The sequence below is a fragment of the Leucoraja erinacea genome, chromosome 3 (genome assembly GCF_028641065.1).
Source record: "Leucoraja erinacea ecotype New England chromosome 3, Leri_hhj_1, whole genome shotgun sequence".
Taxonomy (NCBI): Eukaryota; Metazoa; Chordata; class Chondrichthyes; order Rajiformes; family Rajidae; genus Leucoraja; species Leucoraja erinaceus.
This window is the reverse complement of record NC_073379.1, coordinates 37,114,723-37,141,143: the sequence shown is the minus strand read 5'-3', so window position 1 is coordinate 37,141,143 and position 26,421 is coordinate 37,114,723. Positions and strand designations below refer to the sequence as shown.

Here is a 26,421-nt window from a genome sequence, read left to right as displayed (position 1 = left end):
TATGTATTGGGATATCCCCTTCCTTTAGCGCGGATTTCTTTAGCAGTGTCGATCTGGGGTAAGCATTATAAGCGCTAAGTGAGGCACCAGCGTATCTGGGTTATTTGCATCATTGATCTATCGTGCGTTAAGTGCCATTGCAGGGAGAGCTCCAGCACTCACCGGTGCCACTGCAAACCAAAGATCCTTTAGCTTGCTGTAGGATATTTGCTGCAAACGGCTGCAGGTTCTCTGTTGCATTGACCGCGGTGCAACGCCGCCGCCTCCGGGACTCCGGGCTCCGCTCGGGCCCATGCGCACTGTGCGCCAACGGGCAGATGCAGCAGCGTCGCCGGGGCAACGGGGGTCAAGGGGGAGGGGGAAGGAGTTCGTTGCCGCACCTCCGCCTGGCCCCCGCGCACTTCCGGTGTTGCCGGGAAGGCTCCGTGCGATCCGCCGGACGCCGTGTTTGCGTTCCGTCCCGATCGCCGGCAGAAACCAAGAGGCGGCGGCGGTGGATAGAGAGGCCGGGCGGTCGCCGCGGCTCCGCCAGGCGGGAGGAGGCATCGCACCGACGACAGCGGCAGAGAGGGAGGGAGGGAGGGGGACGCGGGGCGCAGGCTGCTCCTATGGATGCCGAGGTACAGGTGGGTGCGGGGTCGTCGCTGGGCCGGCGGGTGGATGAGGGGAGCGGGCGGGCGCCTTGGGTCGAGGCCGCTGTCACCGTCAGGGCCGCCGCCGCCGCCGCCGCTCTATATGGAGTTATTTATTTGTCTCTCTTTGTGTCTGTTGGTGTCGGGGCCGAGTCTGCGCGGCGTCGCCTGCCCGTTGGACGGGCGCGGAGACAATGAGGGCGGCGGAGGCCAGCAGGCGGCCCCGGGGCCCGGCCCGGCCCTCTCCTCCCCGCATGCCCTCTCTACCCCCCGGGGCCCGGCCCTCTCTACCCCCCGGGGCCCGGCCCGGTCCCTCTCCTCCCCGCATGGCCCCGGCCCTCTCTACCCCCGGGGCCCGGCCGTCTCTACTCCCCCCGGGGCCCGGCCCTCTCCTCCCCCCGGGGCCCGGCCCTCTCTACCCCGGGGGCCCGGCCCTCTCCTCCCCCCGCATGCCCCCTCTCTACCCCCCGGGGCCCGGCCCTCTCTACCCCCCCGGGGCCCGCCCCTCTCCTACCCCCCGGGGCCCGGCCCTCTCCTCCCCCCCCGGGGCCCGCCCTCTCCTCCCCCCGGGGCCCGGCCCTCTCCTCCCCGCATGCCCTCTCTAACCCCCGGGGCCCGGTCCTCTCCTCCCCGCCCCCCTCCTCCCCGCGGGGCCCGGCCCGGCCCGGCCCCCTCCTCCCCTCTCGTCCCCTCCACCCCCCCACACACCCACCCCGCATGCCCCCTGCACCGCCACATCTATAAGTTGCTGTAGCCCGAGCCGATCGCAGTTTGTTGGGGGTGTGAGTGAATGTCTGTAGAACCAACTACAAATACTGTGTCTGACTGTCTGTCTGACTGTGTACACCGTATCACTATACAACGAGCGGTCTGGACGGGGACATTTGTGCTGTTTCGCACAAGTAGATAATTGCGTAGATCCCGATTGTGAGTGTGTAAGGTTCGATGATCGTTACACCTCTCTGCACAAAACTGGGTCGTACTTTAAAGTATTTGAAATCAAGTTGTACATGTGTACGTCCCCACACGATAAGCTGTGTGTGCAAATGAATCACTCACAATCCGACTTAGTTTGTAGGGTCGGCTTTTCAATTTTGTTTTCGACCTGAAGCACACATGTAATAACACTCTTACGCTTTTGCACGGTATGTAATTTGATCCTTGATTTGCATCACACGGGCACATAATACGTGTGTGTTGCTTTCTGTTTGCCACTCATTCACCCTCCATTCAGTCGTACTATATACAAACAAACGGTGTGAACCTGCTATCACAGTTGTATACAGCCATATGGCACCACAGAATTTCTTATTAGAGACCATCCAGCATTCTTGTTTTCACTTTCCAAATCCGGCTGCTATTTTCTTGTGTGATTTAAATTGCACGTGTATGTATGTTTACATTTGCAGTTTTCTCTTTCTTCATAAAATAGTTGTGTGGATGTGGTTACTGTATCTACATGATTTATGGCTACAATGTTTGACAGTAACTAATTAGAGTACTATAACATTTTTGACAGTTTGGTGGTGTCATTTCTATTCAGATGTAAACTGATAATTTTTTGCAAGTTGTTTAAGAAATTGTATTGGCAAGTTAAATGTTTACAATCACTGAAAATTAAATGACAAAAACTAAGTATGGCTTGTGTTAATTAATATTTGGATTTGTTTATAGTTGTGTGCCCCAATGAAGATCCTGAAGGATATCTATTTTTCCAATATGTTTGAAACTTAAATTTGCTTTGGTTTCTGTGCTTCAAGCTATGTAATATTTAAATATGTATGCTATTTTCTTTCCGGTGGATAAGTGCAGACCCTAAAGCCCGAGTTAAACCTTAGCAGTTCATTTTCGTTAGCAAAGGGAATACTGTTGATATTTGCTCCATTTCACTGCAAGCAGCAGAATAATAACTAAAAAAGAAAGCCAATTTAAATTTAATTTCAAGTGACAAGTAGCTTTTGATGGCCAAAGCTCAATTGGCTTTTATATAACCAAGTTTTGTCCTGCCATTCAACTACATTTTTAATTTAACAGCAGCTAGTGCGAAGGCCAATTACGCAAAGGCAGGCATTGGATATATATGTTATGACACAAAATATAAATATATTAAGGTTAATCGCATTCCCAATATAACTGTATTTTTATATTTGTAGTACCATAGCATAATAATGTGCTTCATCTTCTCACGTTAAAAAAATAGTAGTTACATTATGATCCCATTGATAAATTTGTCTATGAACATTGTTTTCAGGAAAGTTTGAAAGCGTAAATAAAACACTGTCTCTCAACAAAAACATAATAGTCTGTTAGCACCATGACAATATTATACCTTGTTCTTTAGACTGCCTTTTATCATGTTGTTAATCTGTTTACCAAAAAATTATACTTGACATTTGTTGGCTTTGTTCAGGAATAGCAGTTCCAAAAAGGGAACAAGGATTTAGACTAGTCAGCATATTTCAAAATTTGCAAAGTAGTTCAGTACTTAATGCAAAATTAGAAAGTAGAAAATAAATTGTTCTCTAGTCTAGAAAATTGCCTTTTAAAAGTGAACGAATCTTCCAAACAGTTGTTATGCTTGCTTATACCAATGCTAATACGTAGCAGTCAGGCCAAATTCATCAGATACGAACTTTCAGTGAGTGGTGCTTACAATTTGTTTTGTTATAGCAAATATGTATTGTAAAGCATGCAATGTACAAAAGATTGAATCTGCATTTGTTGTTAAAAATAGTTCTGGTATGTTGAATACCATTTGTACTTCAAACATATTAAAGGCATACATTATGCAATGTATTCTTTCTGATAACCTTCAACAAAAATGCTACCTCATCAATATGATACTATAATGATTATATCATTTACATTATACAGCACAGATTTGAGCTCTTTTGCTCAACTGTTCCATGCACTGTATTATGGTGAGCCGCTTCATTTTGCTCTGCCAGCAAATCTTTCTAATGCTGTCTTCCTTGATAGAGTTTCCTTAAATACTCCTAAATTGTTTGCCTGAACTAATCCCACTTGGTAGTGAGTTCAAAAATCTCATCACTTTTTAAGGAAAGGAACTTGTCCTGAAGTCCCTACTGGTTATTGTCGGTGATTAAACAATTGTAGTAAGCGCAAGTGATCGTACCCAAATTCATTCTGTTCTCTGTATGACATCTTGCTAAGAACAACCAGAGAAAGCAAAATGGTTGATGTTTATCAGCTGTTAATGCACGGCTTGGAGACTGAACTTGTTTTACAGCTTGAAGTCTTAAAGGGAAATATTGCTGCAAAGTTTGGAGACTTTATAGCTCAACTTCTTTGATGCGATGTGCCATAGAAAGCATCTTATTAGGATGCAAAACATCTTGGTTTGGCAGCTGCTCTGCCCAATTCTCCAATAAAGTGCAGAGTTGTGAATGCAGCCCAGTCCATCTCACAAACCAGCCTGCTACCATCATTCAACCCATCCCCCCCCCCCCCCATCTACACACTTCACACTGTCTTTGGAAAACAGCAAATGTAATCAAGGACCACTCATACCCAAACATTCTCTCTTCTCCCCCTCATCCCTTTGGGCAGAAGATGCAAGGGCTTTTAAAAGTATGTACCACCGTATTCAAGCACAGCTTCTCCTCAGCTGTTATCAGACTACTGAGTCTGATTTATAAAATAGTAGCTACATTGTTGTCTCATTGTTAAATTTGCTAAGCATGAACTCCCGATCTCCCAACCTGCCTTTTTAAAATTCTGTACTTTCTCTCTTGCTGCAACACTACGTTCTACTCCTTTTCCTTTCTCCTTTGCACTACCTGTTGTACACATGGATGGTATGATTGTGCACATATTGTATAATTTGCTTTCAAATCAAAGTTTTTAATTGTAGCTTGATAGATATGGCGATAATAAACCAACAGCGATTTGCAACTAGTCCTAATTGCCCATGTTGCAGTTCTACCAGTGCCTTCATGTTAAAACCTTCATTCTAGTTTTCAGGTGTCATTAACATCTTTTCAATTCTGTAACTCTCCTGAAGAGTGCTCTTTCAATTCTGTTTTCTTCCATGCTCCTGTTTCTACTTCACACCCCTCCACCCCTAACCCTTCCACTGGAATAAGTGCCATAGCTCCCTGAATTGTAGATAGCATAATTCATTTTTCCCCAACCCTAAATCTCGAGTCAAGAGTGTTTTATTGTCATATGGGAAATTCTTACTTGCTGCAGAACAATAGAATATGTGAATATGTAAACATAGTACATAATGGGGAAGTGAAAAAAAAGAAAAAGTTCAATAAACAACAAATATAGTGCAATAATAAATAGTCTTTTGCAATTCAGAGCTCAGAGCTTATTCGTTGTTGTTTAATAACCTGATGGCTGTAGGGAAGAAGCTGTTCTTGAACCTGGACGTTACTGTTTTCAGATTCCTGTACCTTTTTCCTGATGGCAATGGTAAAATGAGTGTGTGGCCTGGACGTTGTGGGTCTTTGATGATTTTGGCTACCATAGATCCCTTCGACGGTCAAAGCTGGTGGGGTCAAAGCTGGTGATGGACTGGGCAGTGGTCACAACTTTTTGTAGTCTTTTTCGCTCATGGACGTTCAAGTTGCCGAACCAGGCCACGCTACAACCAATCAGAATGCTCTCTACCGTGCATCTGTAGAAGTTTAAGAAAATCCTCTTCGACATGCCGAATCTCCGTAATTTTCTCAGGAAGTAGATGTGCCTTCTTTATAATTGCATCAGTGTGCTGGGTCCAGGAAAGATACTCGGATATATGTACGCCCAGGAATTCGAAGTTATTGACCCTCTCCACCACCGTCCCATTGATGTGAACAGGATTGTTGGTCCTCATCCTTCCCCTCCCAAAGTCTACAATCACTTCCTTGGTCTTACTGATGTTGAGAGCCAGGTTGTTGTGCTGGCACCATTTGGTCAGTCGGTCGACCCACTTCTATATTCTGACTCGTCCCCATCTGTGATTCATCCAACTACAGTGGTGTCGTCGGCGAACTTGATGATGGAGTTTGCATTATGTCCGGCTACGCAGTCATGGGTATAGAGTGAGTGGGGGCCAGTGGAGAGCCAGTGAAATTGCATCCTCCGTTGACCTGTTGTGGCGGTATGCGAACTGTAGTTGGTCGAGGTTGTTATTGAGGTAGGAGTTGATGTGCACCATAACCAACCTCTCAAAGCACTTCATCACCACAGACGTTAGTGCCATTGGTCGATAGTCATTGAGGCACGTCACCTTGCCCTTCTTGGGCACCGGTATTATTGATGCCCTCTTAAAGCAGGTGGGAACCTCAGACCTCAGAAGTGAGAGGTTGAAAGTGTCCACAAAAACTCCCGCCAGTTGGTCTGCACAGGTCTTGAGAATTTGACCGGGTTTACCATCTGGTCCAGGTGCTTTCTGAGGGTTCAGCCCCCTGTAGGATCTTCTGACGTCGGCCTCTATGACTGTGACTGTAATACCATCAGGGCGAATGGGGCTCGGGAAGGCATATCAGTATTCTCCCTATCAAACCATGCGTTGAACGCATTGAGCTCGTCAGGTAGTGATGCTTCCTTGTCGTCTGAGCTGTCTCCTGATTTTGCCTTGTAGGAGGTGATGGCATTCAAGCCCTGCCACAGTTGCTGAGCATCCGTCTCATCCTCCAGCTTAGACCAAGTCCCTTTAGGCCTTTTTGATGGCCTTACCAAGGTCGTATCTGAGCTGCTTGTAGTACTCTGCATCGCCAGACCTGAATGCCCGGGATCTTCAGAAGAATGCGGATCTCATGGTTCATCCAAGGCTTCTGGTTAGGAAACACTCAGAAGGTTTTTGTTGGAACGCAGTCCTCCACACATTTCGTTATGAAGTCTGTAACGACTGTGGCGTATTCATTCAGCTCCGATGCCGAATCCTTGAACATTGCCCCGTCTACAGACTCCAAGCAGTCCTAGAGTTGTTCCTCTGCCTCCCCCGACCAGCTCTGTACAGTCCTCACCTCTGGGGGTGATTTCTTCAGTTGCTGCCGGTATGCAGGAAGATGCAGCACCGCTGAATGGTCGGATTTTCCGAAGTGAGGGCGAGGGATAGAGCGATAGGCATCTTTGATGGTTGTGTAGCAGTGGTCAAGGGTGTTTGATCCTCTGGTGCTGCAGGAGACATGTTGGTGGAAGTTAGGGAGCGATTTCTTCAGGTTGGCTTTGTTGAAGTCCCCGGCTATGATGGTAAACGCCTCGGGGTAGGCTGTCTGGTGCTTGTTGACCATGGCGTGCAGCTCCTTCAGTGCCAGACGGACGTCTGCCTGGGGCGGGATGTCGGCCGTGGTCAGGATGATGGAGGTGAATTCCCTCAGTAGGTAGAAGGGGCGGCACTTCACCGCCAGGTGTTCCAGGTGCGGAGTGCAGCAGTTAGACAGAACTGCCACGTCTGAGCACCATGAAGAGTTGACCATGAAGCAGAAGCCCCCTCCTCTCCCTTTCCCAGATGCCAGTGTACGGTCCATATGGTGGATGGAGAAACCTTCAGGCTAGACTGCTGAGTCTGCGGAGCTGGGGGTGAGCCATGTCTCTGTGAAATCTCTGTTACCTCCTCATATTCTTACTTCCTGTGATCTTGCCGTTCAATGTCTGCCCTATTATATTACAATATTGGTGCATATTGTTGTTGGTAAACTTGATGATTAATAGTAACTTCCATTATGTACCTGTCAATTTTCATATTAGTGTCAGGTTTTCTACATTGCGGATAGTAACATTGATTGAGAGTACTCAACTTTCATTGGAGAGCTCAAACTTCTTATAAATCATCTGATCTTTAATGTTAATCGACAGCTTCCCCACCCTCTCCTTCCCACCTGTGTATTTATGATTGATGCAGTATGACCGTGGTAACAGATTGTGTGAATATTCACAATTAAATAATTTTCTAAATGCTTACTACTATCATCAGCATATTTGTTGGGAAGAAAAAATAGGATGTTAGTTCTGTCTGCTGAACGATTATTGGCCCATACAGAATGTATACCTGTAACTGATACCCCCGAGTCTGCTGACCCATGCATGGAATGGTTCTGATATAATCCATACAGGACTCGTAGACCATGTTAGTTTATAAGTTGGAACACATCTTGGGAGGGATTAAGTTTCCTTAGCATAGTTCTTTACTCGAGCAGGCATTACATATTGCAAGTGGAAATGAGCCTTTTCAGAATGTGCAGTTTTTTTAAAAATCGGTTGAAATATGATTGTAATCTTTGATCATCTTGGCGATTTATTATTTATTTATTTTTTATTTTTACTTTAATGTTGACGTGGATTCTTTTTGTATAATGCACTGCCCCCAGCTCATTATTCTTAGCATACTGGTTGCAATTAGTGTAGAAACAAATTTTAATATACTGACAATTTAATGTTAAACTAGGTGCTGCAAAAGATACTGGATTTTGGCTTTTTTCTCTTTGTATTTCCACTGATGGAATGTGCCATTTCATAAATTTGGTGATCTAATATGAAGTTCTAGGAAGTCCTCTTCTGTGAATTTGTTTATCGTGATTTCTCAAAGATTTTATTTAGTAGAGAAATGCTCACAGAGTGAACATAGTTAAATTATTTTTACGATTCAGCTGTTGGTTTCTTTCGCTTGAAATTTTAGAACATCTTTTCGCATGGATTCACGTGGCTCGTCTCCTCGGGTTATCATGTAGATTTTTCATGGCCACTGAAGAATTTAGGCAGATAGCTGAAGATTTATGATTGAAAAGGGTAAACAGAAAGATCTGCAGATGCTCGTGTACGAAAAAAGACACAAAAATAGAGTAACTCAGTGGGTAAGGCTGCACCGAACGCGGTGCAGCGGTAAAGTTGCTGCCTTGCTGCACCAAAGACCCGGGTTCGATCCTGACTACGGGTGCTCGTCTGCTCGGAGTTGGTACGTTCTCCTTGTGACCAATTCGATTTTCTCCGGGTGCTATGGTTTCCTCCCACACTCCCAATGATGTACAGGTGTGTAGTTTAATTGGCATGTAAATTGTCCCTAGTGCATAGGATAGTGCTAGTGTTCAGGATGATCGCTGGTTGTCACAGACTCAGTGGGCCAATGGGACTGTTTCTCTAAATCTAATATCTAAATACAAACTCTCTGAAGAATATGGATAGGCAATGTTTTAGGTTAGGAGCCTTCATCAGACTGATTGCAGTGGGAAGGGAAGTTAAAATGGTTAGAAACGAGGAGATCGGGCAGGCCTTGGTGAAATGGCTGTTTAGTCTCTGCTTGATCTTGCCGATGTAAAGGCCCATTCTATTCCCATACTGAGCCCCCTGTCCCTGCTGGATTCAGCATTTTAATTCTCCTTCCCATTCCCATACTGACCATGTTCAATTTTAGGCAATTAACTACATACAATCTTCTTTTCCCCACCCCCCTCCTCTTTATTTTCCTTCTCTTTCCTGTGCCCCACTGGATGCGTTCACATTTTTGTTTTTCCCCGCCCGCCCCCATCCCCTTCCACATATATTCCTTCTTCTGGCATCACTTTTCGTGCCTCTTCTTGTCTTATCTCCTTACCTCACCATCTTTCGTATTTTCATCTCTGGCCTTTGTCCAGCCCTTTGCCTATCAATCCCTCTCTCCCCATCACCTGTATCCAGCTATCACGGCAGTTTTTGTCTCGTCCCCATCTCTTCCAGTTTTCTCCCACTAGGCCAATTGGTCCGATTGCAGGTCCTGACCCGAAATGTTGCCTATCCACGTTCTCCAGAGATGCTGCCTGGCCCTACTCTGGCACTTAGTATATTCTTTAGGTTAAATAGGTGGTGTCTAGGAAGAGGTTAGGAAAGAATTCCAGGCTCTGGCACCTGGGTCTGACGATACAACTGCTGCCTCTGGAGTGCAGAAATCAAGGATGTACAAATAGGCAAAAATGTCAAGCTCTTGAAAAATTGGAGAAGGAAAACTCCAATTCCTACTCCTGGCTCGTTGAAACAAACTGAGGCGGTTGACATAACCTATTTATTGCTTGAATGATAACCATATAAACTCGAATGAAGTGTCAATGCTCAAACCAAGGGTTAGTGTTTTTAGTCGTTATTCTTTAGTGCTGGGTTTCTGACATGTCAGTGAGATGAGGTGAAATGTTTGCTCTTGTAGAATCATTTGGAACTTGCTTTCTTCAAAAGATTAATAATTTAAAGTTAGATAAATCTTTGAGCAAGCAGGTGAAAGGTTGCAATGTATAGTGAGGAATTTGAAGTTTCAATCAGATTAGCCGCAATTTTATTACATAGCAGAACAGGCTTAATTTGTTGAATTGCCTACTCCTGCTCCTGATTAATTTGTTTTCAGGTGAAGTAAAACCTAGTAAATATTGAAAAAGATAGTTATCCCCTTCAGGATTGTGAACTTACAAAATATGGCAAAGGTTGTCAGAATATCAAGAAGATGGATCAGTGTAGTTCAAGAGTGAAATATCATACACTGTAGGCAGTATAAGTTTTGAAGAATGCAGTTGAACAGAGAGACTGTGGTGTTCATATACCCGGATTGCTCAAACGTTCTAGTATGTTAAGTAACTCTATCCATTCTTCTGATTTATAACTGGTGAAATTATAGATTTTAAAAACAACAAGAACGTGCTTTAAATTATAAATCATTGGTTAGGCATCTACAGGTGGCTTGTGTTCAATTCTAGGCACTAGAATTCAAGAATGATGCTAAGTCCTTGATAGAGTTACTGCCTCCCTGGAGACTTCACCTCCACCATCTTAACCAATATCGCATGTTTCCTGTAGTACCAGAGGGTCAAATACTCCCAGCCATTGTTACTTTACAATCAATCTCTGATACCTATTGATCACTTTATATAATCAAACTATCTAGCTATGCTTCTCCTTAGACAGTGACAGAAGTACACAATTCCAGCAGTGAGGATTGTACAGAGCTGGTCAGGGGAGCAGAGGAACATCTTCACAACTGCTTGCCTTCTGTAGGTTTTGTGATGTGCAAGGACTTGGCAATGGACATGAATGTGTATGCTACGGTTGTTACTGACCTCATAAGGAAATGTGTGGAGGAGTGTGTTCCCATCCATGTTGTAGACCTTAACGGAGTACTGTAGACCTTAACCATCTACTGAGGACCAGACTTTGGGCATTCAATCTGGTGATACAGAGTCATAGAGGAAGTCTAGGTATGACCTTGATGCAGTCATCATAAAAATGGGGAGAAACTTATGGTCTAATTTTGAGGACGAGGCAGACGTCAGTAACTTCCTTTGAAGCAAAACTAAGTAGTAACTCAAGTGTCAGTGAGGCATCAACTCTGATGAGCCAAATGCTTTCTATGCTCATTTTGAAAAGGAGAACACTGATGTATCTTCTCGGTTACCCATGGCTCACTGGGGCCAATTTCAGAAGATCCTTTGCTAGGGTGAACCCTCGGAAAGCGTCTGGCCCCGATGGTTGTACCTGCCCAGTTTCTTAAAACCTGTACAGAAAACTGGCTGGCTATTCTGTGGACATCTTCATCCTCATCACTAAAGTCCGAGGTTCCTGCCTGCTTTACAACAATGCCAATGTCAAAGAAGAATAATGTGACATGCCTGAATGGCAACTGACTGGTGGCACTAACATCTCTAGTGATGAAATGCTTTGAGAGGTTGGTTATGATATATGTCAGCTCTTGCCTTAGTAAGGATCAGGACCCATTATAAGTTGCCTACAGATTAATAAGGGACGTGGTCTCACTGGCTCTTCACTCTGCACTAGACTACTTGGACCAAACACGCAAAAAGGCTGTTGTTCATCGACTACAGCATGGGGTTCAATGCCGTGATCCTCTCCAAACTTATCAGCAGAGTCCGAGAACTGAGGCTATGTTCATCCCGATGTAATTGGATCATCGACTTCCTAACGGGGATGTGGTCTCGCTGGCTCTTCACACCACACTAGACTACTTGGACCAAAAAACACGTATGTCAGGCTGTTGCTCAACGATGACAGCTTGGGGTTCAATGCCCTGATCTCCAACATACTTATCATTGGATTCCGAGAACTGATGCTCTGTTGATCCCTATTAGACCACAATCTGTACGAATTAGCAACAAATCTTCCTCCTTTACAGCCATCAACACAGGAGCACCTCGAGGCTGTGTGATGTCACCTCTGCACACTCTATTCTCATGACTGTGTAGCCAGACCGCTCCAATACCATCTTTAAATTCGCCGAAGATACTGCCTTTGTTGGGCAAATAATGGTAACGATGTGTCAGAGATGTAGGAGGGAGTTTAAATATCTGATTGGTGTCAGCCTTCAGTGATTTAGACCAAGGAGCTGATTGTTGACTTCAGGAGGGGAAAGCGGGAGATCCATGAACCTATGTTTATTGGTGAGACAGTGGTGGAGAGAGTATACAGCTTCAGGTTCCTGGGTGTGCATATCTCTGAAGATCTGTCTTGGGCTCAGCATGTTGATGCAATAACAAAGAAAACTAATTGAAGCCTTTCAGCCATCGAAGGGATCTATAAGAGGCTCAAAAAGACAGCCAATATCACCAGAGACCTACACCACTCAGGCTAAGCTTACATTTCGCTACCACCCTCAATCACTGGGAGGGAAGAAGGAAGATTCAAGATCCTGAAAATGGTGACCAGCAAGTTCACAACATCTTCTTTTCAGCAACCATCAGGCTCTTGAACACTACTCAACACTAACCTTAGCGACTATAATCAAAGGCTCTCACTTGACTTTTTTTCTCTGTAGTCAGCTGGGCAACCTAGGCAGCTTTTTAGGTTGCCAAATTACAGTTTAGGTGGCCATTTAAGACGGCTTGCATGACGCGTGCGAAAATGTGCTCGGCTGAAGTGCGTAGTTACCAGTCGGAATTATGCTCAATGAAGCATTCACATATTATTTCTGCTTCAAATAAAGTCACAAAACTAAACATATTCACCAATCAAGACATGATATGTCCCACAATGACATGCAGCAAAATTATAATGCAATATCTCAACTATTTTTACATGTTGCAATGAATGCAATTTCTATTATTTCTTTCCACTTCCAAACAAAAATATGGTTGGATTATTCAGCTTATGATCAACTTGCGTCAATAAATCTTGGACCATGGTAACATATATGCTTAACCATGCACACTACAGATTGATGCAAGCATGTTTTCTGTGAAGGACCGAAAATTTTCATGACATGGCCATAGCATGTGTCGTTATTGCTATTGGTACATAAACACCGGCATCATCGCCCAGCTGCTTTGTCCGTCCCTGTCCACCGCCAAGAAGTGCAGCCGCCAAAGGGGGAGGCAGTTGGAATCTCCTCGCCACCGCCTCCCCTCCTCCGCCAGCCAACAGGAAGGAGCGGGGCCGAGCAGTGCAGGTGCTTCAGACGGCAGATGGGGACTTCACCCTTCCTCCCTCCTCCCGGCCTCAGCGTGCGGGAGGGTTTGTTTTGAAAGCGGTTATCGCTGTTGGCAGAGTAGCACGCAGCAGCCGCTATGAGGGCGGGTAGGGTGCAGGAGGAGGTGGAGCCGCCGCCGCTGCTGCTGTGCAGGGCCGTCATTCGCTCCGACATTCCGTCACCCCGCACTATAGCTGTCGCCGACCTGAAACGTCACTTATTATTTTTCTCCAGGGATGCTGCCTGACCCGCTGAGTTACACCAGTTTTTTGTGTCTATCTTCGGTATAAACCAGTATCTGCAGTGTCAAGCTGGGCAAAGTGACTGGGCTTTTAGGTTACCCGGCAGGACTTTAGGTGGCCATTGGCACCCGGGCAACCGTTAATTTCGAGCCCTGTAATCAGGGCTGCCAACTCTCACGCTTAGAGCTTGAGACTCGCACAATTCTCACACTGATCACAGAACCCGGCACACGCAAATAAATAAATAAATGACATATAAAAAAAGTCGCGAACAATTCAATTTGCTCAAGGCTTCCAGATGTCCTCCACACTCACCAATGACAATAGTTTTCTGTCGGCGGGTTTCCCATAAAAAACCAGCAATTTGATTGGCTTAAGCCCATCACACACCATGGCAATATGACTGCAGTACTAACGATTCCATTTGACATTCATGGAACAAAAATCTGCAGGTGCTGGAAATTCAAAATAAAGCCAAATTTGTTTTAGAGGCTAGTGAAAACCATGAGGGGAATATATAAGGTGAAGGTGTAGTCTTTTTCCCGGGGTTATGTGATTCAAGAACTAGAGGGCATTGGTTTAAAGCAGGGGTGTCAAGCAGCGCCCCGTGCCGACAGAGCGAGGGGGTGCTGTCCTGTGCATGGCTGCCCAGGCAGCAGCTGTCTGTCTTTTCATCTTTTTATTTTAATTTTAGTTAGTTAAAGTGTTTTGTTTGGAGGTCTAGACTTTTTTGTGTGTGTGGGGGGTGGGGGGGGGGGGGGGGAACTGCCTTTCAGGGTCCCTGCCTGGTTGGAGAGGCAGCTTTTCTCCGGGCTGCAGCTTCGACCCGTCCTCGCGGCCTACCAGCGGGCCTGGAGCGGCACTTCCTGTCGGGGACCACCCAGAACCTCGGCTTCGGCGGTGGCACAGCGCTGGAGCGCTATCGCAGAGCGGGCGATGCCTTGCCCGGGTCGCCACGTTGGAGCTCCGGTGAGCTGAAGATCGCTGAGGAAAACATCGCGGAGCTGCGGGACTGTGGAGCGAACTTTACACCGGGAGCCTGGGATCTCTAGATGAGATCGCCAGTTGTGGAGCTCCAACCGGCGCGGCCTTGTTGGCTTCGGAAGCCGCGGCCTCCAGTACGGAAGCGGCCGTTCCAGGGTTCCCAAGCCGCTGAGAGGACTCTCCCGACACCGGAGCAACATCACCCGGCGAGAATGGCCTGGAACATCAGGCCTCCATAGAGGCAACTGTGGAGGCCTCAATAGTCCCGACTATGGGTGAACTGGGGTTGGGGACTGGACTTTGTGCCTTCCCTCATAATGGGAACTATTGTGGGGGGATGTTCTTTATGTTTAAAACTCTTATTAATGTTATGTCTGTATTCCTTCTTTATGTGCTGCAAAATGGCAAGAAGCATTTCACTTCACTACACCTAGGTGTATGTGAATGTGACCAATAAAATACCTTTGATACCGGCCCGCGGAGGAATCCAATCTGGCTCGCAGGATGATTTGGGGGGGGGGGGGGGGGGGGGGCAACCGTCCTAATTTAACGTCCTAACTGGGACGTTAAATTGGTCCGCTAAACTAAACACATTCCCGTGCAGATGGTGTGATAGGTGAGACACGGCAGTGGTCCCAACATTGACCCCTGAGGCACCGCTGACACCTCCCACTCTCACCTCATGTGGCTCTATGTCTGTTGACACCCATGGAGTTTTAACCCTGGCCAGGAGCAGACCAGGTGAGTGGGGGCATCGGTGCCGCCTCTGGAGCTGCAGGGATGAATCTCGGGCTAAGGCTACGCTCCGATGACCGACCCTCGGGTCACTGTCCCTCACCTCCCCTGGACCCCAGCTGGACACAGAGCACCTCGGCTGGCCTGCATTCCCCGGGGGGGGGGACACGTCCCCGGACATCGCCAAGTCTCCGAATTTCCCCTCACTCCGGGTGTTGTCGCCGCTTCACTGACATGCACTCTCACACACACCCTTGCATACACACTGGCGCACACATACACCCTCACACATTATTCCCATACACAATCTCACACTCTCGTACACACACACTCTCACACTTACACACACCATCATCCACCCTTACACACCCTCATCCACAATCACACACTCACACACACACTGACACACCCTCACAGATATACTCGCACACGCACTCTCACACGCACTCTCAAGCACACCCTCACACACACACACACTGATACACACACTGTTATACTCGCACACCCTCATACACACTCTCACAACTTCGCACACACCCTCACTTCAATCACTTCATAAAAATTAGAGGCTAACTGTGTTCATTGTCCGAGTTTGATAGCTGGAAGCAGGCTAATAAAAATTAGGTGCAGTTGTGTATCCTACATTTACAATTTGTTTTGTTAGGTCTACATTTGTGTCTGCTAATGTTTGATTTCAAATGGTTTATTAATGGAAAGGGTGTGTTCGCGCGTGCACAACTGATCCGGCCCACATGGTCGCATTTTGCCCAATCCGGCCCATGACCGAAGATGAGTTTGACACCCCTGGTTTAAAGTGAGAGAGGAATGATTTAATAGGAACCTGAGGGGGAACTCGATGGAGCAACCAGCATCTCTGGATAGAAGAAATTGGGTAACGTTTCGGGTAGAGACCCTTCTTTAGATTTCCTCTGGTTTTAGTGTTTTTAGTTTAAATTAAAGATACAGCGTGGAAACGGGCCCTTCGGCCCACCTAGTCGACTCCGACCACCGATCACCCGTACACTAATTCTATCTCACACATTAGCGACGTAAGTCTCTCACGTCCCAGTTAGAACAATGAAATCCTTACTTGCAGCAGCACAACAGAATATGTAGACATAGTACTCTGTTGTAGTGGCACCAAACGTGGTGAATGCCAGACGTCAGGCAGGTTCAAACAGGTGTTACACGTTAAATTGGTCCGCTAACTATATTATCATTGCTGTTGTAGCTGAGCGCGTTTGTTCTCTCGGTCTCAGCTACCTGTTGACTACCCAGGTCTCGAGGTGAGATAACCTTAAGTAGCAGGACACTCCCTCTAGCCCATGACGTCACGTGCCAGCCCTCGTACCCACTGACGAGGGTTCGACCATAAGTGGTCTGTGTATTAGTTGACGCCACACTGTAAACAATGTTATAAACGAGAAAACAAAACTGTATATTTATATATGAATTTATAACTAATACTAGACCAAGTGCAGACCCGTTGGGTCTGTTCCCCCAACGTGCGGTTGGGGGTGGGGGGGAATGCGGCACGCAGCGTCACCAAACACACTAACTATCCCCCCCCCCCCCCCCGCACTCACGCTAATTACCCCCTTGATATTATATTAATATTATTCATTTGCTCCTTTTACCCCATAACCCCCCTATCTACTGACGCATAGCCCCCTACTTGCAGTCACATCTAGAGGGGGGGGGGGGTAGAGAGAGAGGGCAGAGAGAGAAGGGGCAGAGGCAGAGAGACACAGAGAGGGGGGGGGGAGGGGATAGGGGGGGTGGAGAGGAGGATTAGAGGGAGGGGGGGAGGAGAGAGAGAGGGTGAGGTGAGGGGGGGGGGGAGGTAGAGGGGGGGGGGGGGGGGGGAGAGAGGGGGGGGGGTTTGGGGTGTGGGAGGGGAGAACCTAAAAACATTTTAGAACCAAAAAAGACACATTCTGCAAGCATTGTAGAACCAAAACAGACACTTTTTGCAAACATTTTAGAACCAATAACACTTTTTGCAAACATTTTAGAACCAATAAACACATTCTGCAAGTGTTTTAGAACCACTAAGGACACCTACATTTGAGTAGACATGTGTTCAGTGTTATTCACAGCTCAGAGAAACGTGACCCTCTGCCTTCCGCCAGCTTGCAGACACTGATTGAGGCACACCACTTCCTGGTTTTATAGTCCCTCCCCCCTGCCGCCAGCAGGGGCAGCAGAGAGAATGGGGAATTTTGTAAAATCATTAATATCTCTGTCATTTTTCATCGACGGGATAAATCCTCGGCGCACATACGGCGGAGGGGGGCTCTGAGTAAGGTGGCCAAAAATGACGGCCGTAGGTGGCGGCGTTCTCTCGGATATCACAGCACAGATGGCCAAAACCGGTCAAGAACAGACTTGGTAATATAGATATATATATATGTGTGTATATATATATGTGTGTGTGTGGAGGGAAACAAGAGCACCTGGAGAAAACCCATGCTATCAAAGGGAAAAGGAGCAAACTCCATACAGACAGCATCCATATTCAGGATCAATTCCAGGTCTGGCACTTTTAGGCAGCAACATTATGGCCAATGCACTGCCCCATAGCCTTGAACTGAATTAAAACATACAGTAGCTGTAAAGAGGGACATAGCTTCACTTAGAGATTTAAGACTGAAAATGGATAGTTTCTTTTTTTATTAATAGCCAAAGTTATTAATGTATAATTTTGTGTGTGTTAGAAAACAAAATATAGGGGCGCAGCTGGTGGACTTGCTGCCTCACACGCCAGAGATCTGTGTTTGATCCTGTCCTCGGGCACTGTGTGTTGAATTTGCACATTCTCTCTGCATGCGTGTGGGTTTTCTCCGACATCCCAAAGACGCATTGGCTTTGTAGGTTAACTTGTCTCTGTAAAATTGTGTAGGGAGTGGATGAGGAAAGTGGGATAACAGAATTTGTGTGAATGGGTAGAAAAAAATGGAGAAACTCAGCAGGTGGGGCAGCATCTATGGAGCGAAGGAAATGGGCGGCATTTCGGGTCGCGATCCTTCTTCAGACTGATGCGAGGGTGGGGCAGGAAGAAAAAAGGAAGAGGCGGAGACAGTGGGCTGAGGGAGAGCTGGGAAGGGGAGGAGAAAGCAGGGACTACCTGAATTTGGAGAAGTCAATGTTCATACCGCTGGGGTATAAACTGCCCAAGCGAAATATGAGGTGCTGCTCCTCCAATTTATGGTGGGCCTCACTCTGGCCATGGAGGAGGCCGAGGACAGAAAGGTTGAATTTGGAAAGGGAGGGGGAGTTGAAATGCTGAGCCGCCGGGAGATCAGGTTGGTTATTGCGAACTGAGTGGAGGTGTTGTGCGAAGCGATCGCCAAGCCTGCGCTTGGTCTTACCTAGGTTGATCATACGCTGAATAATCCGACCACATTTTTGTTTGGATGTGGAAATAAATAATAGAAATTGCATTAATTGCAATGTGTAAAAATAGTTGAGATACTGTATTATAAATTTTCTACATGTCATTGTGGTATATATCATGTCTTGATTGGTGAATATGTTTAGTTTGTGACTTTATTTGAAGTAAAAATAGTATGTGAATGCTTCATTGAGAATAATTCCGACTGGTCCGACTCGCACTTCGTCCGAGCACATTATCGCACACGTCATGCTAGCCACCTAAACTGTCATTTGGCAACCTAAAAAGGTGCCTAGGTTGCCCGGCTGGAAACAGAGAAAATAAGTTAAGTGAGAGCCTTGCTAGTATTGCATAATTTATTGCGTGATGATCATTATACACTTTGGGCCTGTAAAGCTGCAGCAAGTAAGAATCTCATTGTTCCATTGTTAGTGCATATGACAATTAACCTCATAGAGAGCCTCGAGGGTTTAACTCGGGTGAGAACAGGCTGGGAAATTTAGGACTTTCTGTAGAATACAGCATGCAGATGCAAATTTTCAAGATGGAAGGTTTTCTTTGAAAAATATGGTGGAAATGCATTGCTGTCAAAAGAGTGAGGAAATATCCAGACCCTATAAATTCAAAGCTATTGCAAAAGATCTGAAAGGAAGCTGGTGAGAAATTTCAATTGGAATCTGGAAGACTCCAAACACACAGACATATGAATGCGTGCGCGCGCACAAACACACTTTTCAGCTGTCAGTCTCTTTGATATTGCACTTTGCAGTCTGGAAGATTGGAATCTCATCCCTGTATTTATCTAGTGGTGCACTAAATTAGTACTCATGTTAAAATGAAGAGAAAATATGATCAATAATACAGGTTTCAGAATGGAAAGTTGACCGGTGTTTCCAGTATTCCAAGAAACAATTGGGATTATTTTATTCTTCTTTGACTATAGTGTATTGAAGCAATAGAAAGGAGTTGATTCTTATTTTCCAAGTGGTTGCATTTAAGGATTTTGTGAGATGATTTAGTGTAGGTGTCATTTTCTCAGACAACAACATAGACTACCATCTGCAGTAGTTAGTAACATGTCTTCTACATAATAAATGTTTGTATATCTTCCTGAAAGTCAGTACTCGCAAAGGTACTGGGATTGATGTAATGATGTCAAATGTAAATCCATGACCCATAAACTATGACTTGCTAACACCACTTCTTTGTGCTGCGCCTCTGTGACTTTCCCCATATCAGCAGAAGATTTAAAAAGCAGCCGTTATCTACATTTTATTTACATTCATTGTTTGCCCGGTGGAAAGATTAAGATGATCTTGCAGTTTCCATAATTCTGAATGGAAACTGCTCTTGCTGTACATTACTTTGTTTAAATAATTCGGCTGAATTTTGGTCTTGTAACACATTGTTTTCCATGTATAAAGGAGAGGCAATCTGTTATAGTACATGGAAGTCAAATGAATCTGTATGACCCAGCTCTATCTGTGGATCAGAAATGGTTGGGCAAGGATAGTGTTTTATTCTACGGAGATCTTAGGAGTTGTTACTTGTAAATTCAGGCTGCAGTAAACGTGGTTAGAATACAAAGAATGTGCTTGTAATAGATGATGGTTAACGTATCTTAACAGAATTGGAACTAACTTGCATAGGAAGGATGTGGGAATGGGAAAAATAGTTGGGTAGGAAGGTGGTGGATACAGATGAAAGGGTACTTGTCATGTTAAAATTTAATCCTGTTGCATCTTTGTAGACTAACATGTGCTCTGTCCTATGAAATAAAATGACTCAACCTTGTAAGTAAGTGTTCAGGTGCTGCCTTAAATTAAAAACAAATGTTCTTAATTGGTAAGAGATTATTAAGTACGGGTCCACTACCGTTTTCTTTTGCTTCCTTCTCTGGCACCCTTAGTTCCAGAGCCTTTTCGAACTATCCGCTTTGCAGGACCAACAGAGGTCATGGCCTCCGAGAGGAGTCCAATGGTATCAGAACAGTCTGCCAAGGGGCCGAGATATCAGCCAGCAAAGTTGGCTTTGGGAGTGGATCTGTCGGCTCCAGCCAGGTTGGAGTTCTGCCAATCTGCGCGGAACTTCCCGATGAAGTCAAGATCGGCCATCTTATCTGGCCCAGGTGCCACATTTCAGGGGGACTTCCGGGTGGGATTTTGAGTGTGCTCTCGTCATTTTGTCTGGATTAAAGGAGGCACCAGACCATCAGCTGCTGGGAATTCGATGGTAGACCTGTAATTTGCTTCCTTTTTTATCTGCCATAACAGACCCATTAGCAATTTTATAAATTGCTCCAAGTGCGTGCCATGTCCAGTTCTAGGGTGTGCTGTGCTTCAGTAGGGAATGAAGCGATATGCCGCTTGAATGTGCAGTAACCTGAGCCACCGAATGGTATGACCATACCCTGCAGATTGTTTATTTCCAAGCCATTTAAATTGTATCTGTGCTGTATCAACTGTTGATATCCAATACTGTTACCACCTGCTGGTTACCAGATACCTGGCATATGGCTTCTCGTCTCATTACATTCCTCATTTAAAACTGGGAAAATTAACACGGCGCAGGAGGAGTGAAGCAAGAAGTCACCCAAGAATAAATTCAGACTGATTCAGCTGCCATGTTTACTGCAAGCACAGGCGCACTCTCTGTAAAATATCAGAGCATTCATATATAGTTATCATTTGTGCCAGCATAACAGGGGGATATTCCAATTAACGATGGAGCCATTCAGTCAAGTACCTGCGGCCCAAACAAAGCTGTGGATTGTCAGCACTTGTAGTTTGGAGTTAATTAATTTCATTTGATGTGTTTGACATTTTGGCACCTAAACTCGGTAGGTATTGCCATTTCTTTGCAACTTTAAGCATTTCCATTTTGCTTTTTGTTTATGGAAGCCGAGATTTAATGTGATGAGGGAGAGTTGAGAAAACAAGTCCTGCCGTTGTATTTGTTACATAGGACAAATAAATGACAAATAAATTGAATCTTGAATCTCGAATCTTGGAATATTAATATCCGATTTCACCTGGGAAGTACAAGGCAATTATTCATATTATGATGCAGGATCTGAACCCAAAACGTCAACTATTCCTCTGCCTCCACAGATACTGCTCGACCCATTGAGTTTCTCCTGTAGTTTGGTTTTGTATTTGCATGGTAATTCACTTCTGTAATCTTTAGCCAGTGCAGTTTCACAAACCAGGCTAAAGTAACCTGGCTTATAAAACAATTGGTCAAAACTATGATTTCCATTGACAAAAATTAAGTTTTTGAGGTAGATGAGTTGACAGCACAGAGAGCAATGCATGAGTATGATCTAATTGCTATTGTGCCAAGCAAATTACTTAACCAAGTTACAATGAATAGTCCAATTTACTAACGTCGAGCCAACCCCTTTCCCCCCCACCCCCCCCCTCCCCTTCTACCTATTCCTTTTTCTGGCTTCACAATTTGAACTCTTGCCCCTTTAGTCTTTTCATCTCTGCCTTTTATCCAACCACCTGACTATCAACCACCCCATCACAAGTATCCCCTATAATGTGCCAGGCTTTGTCCACCTCGGTAGGAAAGACAGAAAGGACCAGACAGGCACTCCCCAACGTAAATAATTGGTGACTTGCGTAAACTTGCACTTAGGTAAGCAATTCTTTAACCCCAATGGTCTTCCCCTTCACTTGTCCCCACGTTGGGGCTGACCCTGGTATCCACGTTAAATACTATTGAAGTGCAAGAAGACTTTGGTGTTGTTGTATATTAGTTGCTGAAAGCAAATCTGTGATGCAACAAGCAGTTAAGGCAAACTGTCTTGGTTGGTTATTGAACCTGGGCATGCCCAACCATGCAGGTTTGCAAATATGCAGGTAGTCATAGTTTGCCATCCATTGCATGTACCAATGCAGCAGTATGGTTGGTTGTTCCTCCATGCTGCTACTCTTCCTGAGGCTGTGTCAAGACTGATACTGCAGCAGAAGATCATAAGTGAACCAGGTGTCCAATTCAAATTGAACATTAGTTCATCAGGTCAGCCCAGATTGTATGGCTGTTGGCTTTAGGTCAGCCAGGTCTGCGGTTTCACGATGTAATGTAGGTCTGAATTCGTAAGTCATGTTGTGAAACCTTCAGGATGATTCCAAAAAGTTGGCACAATATATCCCACAATATATCAAATGTGTTCCAGCTTCCATCCATCATTGTTGTGGATGTTCCTGGTATCCTGTATAAGAGAAACCAGTCACTGGGTGAAAGAAGGATGGGATCAAAATTGTCTTTTGATCGTGACAAGGAAAATATCGGCTGTCCACATCTGGCAAGTCAAACTCCCAGCTACAGATTTTGGTTGTGTCTGCAAATGCAAGCCTATAATAGAGATGGTGTGAATCTAACTGTGTTGAGTTAAAAAAAGAAATAGCCTTGAGTTTGTGGGGATTCAGTCATGTAGTAATTTTGTTTTTGCGTAAAGCTGGAAAGCTGGAAAGCTGAACCGGTTGCCATGAATATATTGAGGTCCGAAAAGCCTGCCCAGAATTTATGATTTCCGGTCCTGGTGAATTCATAAATTCTACAATTTGATTTAATTTGAGGGACTGTTATATGAGCAAAGCTGACATAACAAAGCAAAAGAGCACACAAAGTTAAAATATCAGTAGCAGGAATCATCGTTTTACAGAGACACAGCATGGAAACTGGCACCTTGACCCAGTGAATCTGCGTCAACCACCCATTTTGAATTAATCCTACAATCTGAGTTTTTTTCTTTATTCATTCAAAGAGATATCTCACCTGAAAAGATAGCTATTAATCACTGTTGTAAGTTAGTGATTTCACAATTAAAATTGTAATGGGTCTGGAGTGTCAATGGCAGATTTTCTTCTTGCTGAGCTATGTATAGCAACGTTACAAAATTTTGAGATTTTCAAAATCAAGTCTTTAATTTATCCCATCAGATAAAGCATAAAAATAAGTTTAATTTGACACCTAATTCACTTTCATATCTTCAGTATTAAACAAGTTATGGCCATTTTCATACTCGGAAATTGGCATCTTGTTCCCTATTGCTTTATCATTGACTTAACACAAAAGCTGTGATCGAGAACATTAGATACCTTTCTTAAAATTTAAGAGAACTGAAATAAATTTTCTGTTATTGTAGATTGAAGCATTCTGAAACGAATACGAAACAATCTTCCTTAGATGACTTGAAATTAAAGCATATAATTAGTTAGTTACCTAATTGTAGCTAATTACAAAATTCAATTACTAGATCTAAACATCTATCCATTTCTTAAGAATAGATTAACATTTTTAAATGTTAGTTAAAACATTTTTAAAGGGGTCACAGCTTAAGGATAAGGGGGAAATCCTTTAAAACCGAGATGAGAAAACTTTTTTCACACAGAGTGGTGAATCTGTGGAACTCTCTGCCACAGAGGGTAGTTGAGGCCAGTTCATTGGCTATATTTAAGAGGGAGTTAGATGTGGCCCTTGTGGCTAAGGGGATCAGAGGGTATGGAGAGAAGGCAGGTACGGGATACTGAGTTGGATGATCAGCCATGATCATATTGAATGGCGGTGCAGGCTCGAAGGGCTGAATGGCCTACTCCTGCACCTAATTTCTATGTTTCTAAATAGCCCAAGTGTCCAAATAACATTCACACAAGAATTCAGAATATAACATAATTTTTAAATCTCATTGTCATGGGTTTATAGGCCAAATGGAAGGAATTTAATGTTTAATACCTGTAAATTAATGGCCATTTAAATCAGCTTGCGAGTGGGATTTTCTGGAACTGGACCATTTAGAACGTTGAGGTTGCGGTGAATTTATACCCCCATATCTGCAGCAAATACACTGCCGGTTCTTCGGGGGGAAAAAAATCACCGTTTCGCAACTTAAAATGTGAATTAAATACACCTTAAAAAACACTTTTATACATAAAAATAAACTACTTTCTTTTACCTGGTCCTCCATAAAATCCGTCCCAGTTGTTGGCATTGAGGCTGCTTTTAAAATCATTCCAACGATTAACTTGTCGGGTGAAATAAAAAAAAAAACACACAGAACAGCCAAAATCGCGCACACGGCGAGTGGCAGAATTACAGCGCCGCTGAAGGTAAGTTTTGTAACATACCTACTATGTAGGTTTATGTGCCAAGCTGGTTGTGTATGGTAAACATTTTGATTGTTCGTTTTTTACATTCGATTTTGTGTAATTAACTGAATATAATTTTGCCAGTGTCTGTGGTTGGAATTTGTTCCTGAATCACTAATCCAGGTGTTGTTGTAGTTGCTGATACTCAAAAGTAACGGGCGACGCGGAGAATTCTTCAATAAGTTCAAACCTTTATTTGCAAATTAAGGCTGGAACACTCAAAGAGCAAATCACTTGAGAGTTCACTCCAAACCAAGAGTTGCCCCTTCTTATGGTATGTCTAACTCTATGTCCCACCCCAAAAGGATCTCGATACTATGGTTGAGTGGTCATAACAATGGGGCATGCAATTCAACCCTTCCAAATGTGAAACCATGCGTGTCACCAGAAAGAGGAATCCAGGTGAAGCATCTTACAATATACTTGGTGCCACCCTTGAAGAATCCAAACAAACCAAGTATCTTGGCATCAAATTGCAGAATTGGAATGGTCAGACTCATCATGCAACGGTGAAAGCAACAGGTGTCCTAGATTTTCTGAGGCGCAACTTTCATCATTGTTCAACTTCTGTCAAGGAGAAGCTATACTTCACCCTCGTTAGACCTCATTTGGACTAGGCAGTTGCAGCATGGGACCCATACACAAATAAAAACATTTCTTCCATCGAACGTGTCCAAAGACAGGCAGCTCGATTTGTTACTAACACCTATGAGAGAGAAGCGAGTGTCACCAAACTTCTGAATTCACTGAGGTGGAACCCTCTCCAAGACAGACGTGAAGCTCACTGTTTGACCTGTTTTTACAAAATGTTAAATGGTCAGCTCGACAGATTACAAGACCTACACCAAACCCAAACCAATTAGGAGCAGACGAGGTCATTCAATCCAATTTGTGATCCCAGCGACAAAGACAGATGTATACAACAATTCGTTCTTCCCCCGCACAATTAAATCATGGAATAATCTCCACCCCACTATAGTTACCCAACCAGATGCAACTAAATTTAAAGTAGCTCTTTCTTCCCAATAACCCTTTCTGGCCTGTCCTCCCTCCATCACCTCCAGTTTAAATTCCATTTGAAATATTTTGGAGGACCAAGAAACCAAGAACCAAGAACCCCTGGTGCATTTCCATACCCAATCACTTGCAGACATTCCCTTATCGATAACCAATCACTTGCAAACATTCCCTCAGCAATAACCAAACATTTGCATTTACTTTTCTCCTCTTTCCCCAGTGATTTTCCATTCCGTAATCCACCATTGTTTAAACCACATGGCTTCCCCTTTCTTGGGCCCCTTATTTCTCTTAGCTTGATACAGAGTTACAAAGGTCATATAATTGTCACAATTGATTTACGCTAAGTGTTAAGCTAGCAGAACCCAATATTTACTTTCCTACCTTAGGCCTCCTTTATCTCTCTTAGTCATCTCAGCTGGGGGTGTTATAAAGTTACAAAGGTCATATAACTGTCACCACTGATTTACGCTAATTGCTGCAAGAGAATATTGGGCCTCCATTATCTCTTACAAAAACAATCAAACTAGAATACAAGGTTCTTGCCAGAGACCCAGGTTCGATCCTGAATTGACGGTGCTTGACTGTAGGGAGTTTTACGTTCTTCCCGTGACCTGCATGGATTTTCTCCGGGGAGCTCTGGTTTCCTCCCACACTCCAAAGATATATATGTTTGTAGGCTAATTGGCTTGGTATAATAGTAAATTGTCCCTAGTGTGTGTAGGAATTTGTTAAAGTATGGGTTTGCTGGTTGGCATGGACTCGCTGGGCTGAAGGCCCTGTTTCCACACTGTACCTGTAAACTAATCTAAACTAAACTAAACTAAATCAAAGTTTTGGTCACTTGGTTATGTCTGTGGTTCTAAATTTGGACCAA

General features: G+C 44.6%; 1 protein-coding gene across 2 annotated transcripts in view; it reads left to right on the top strand.

Moving 5' to 3' along the window:
• Window positions 1–407: 407 nt before the first annotated feature.
• Window positions 408–26,421, top strand: part of LOC129695456 (uncharacterized protein KIAA1958) — a 96,433-nt gene continuing 70,419 nt past the window's right edge. Inside the window, exon 1 of one of the 2 annotated variants that reach the window (XM_055632430.1) lies at window positions 408–620. The gene's annotated coding sequence lies outside the window, so the exon portion shown is untranslated. Of the gene's footprint in view, window positions 627–26,421 lie in introns of both variants that reach the window. The other variant, XM_055632431.1, reaches the window with a different exon arrangement.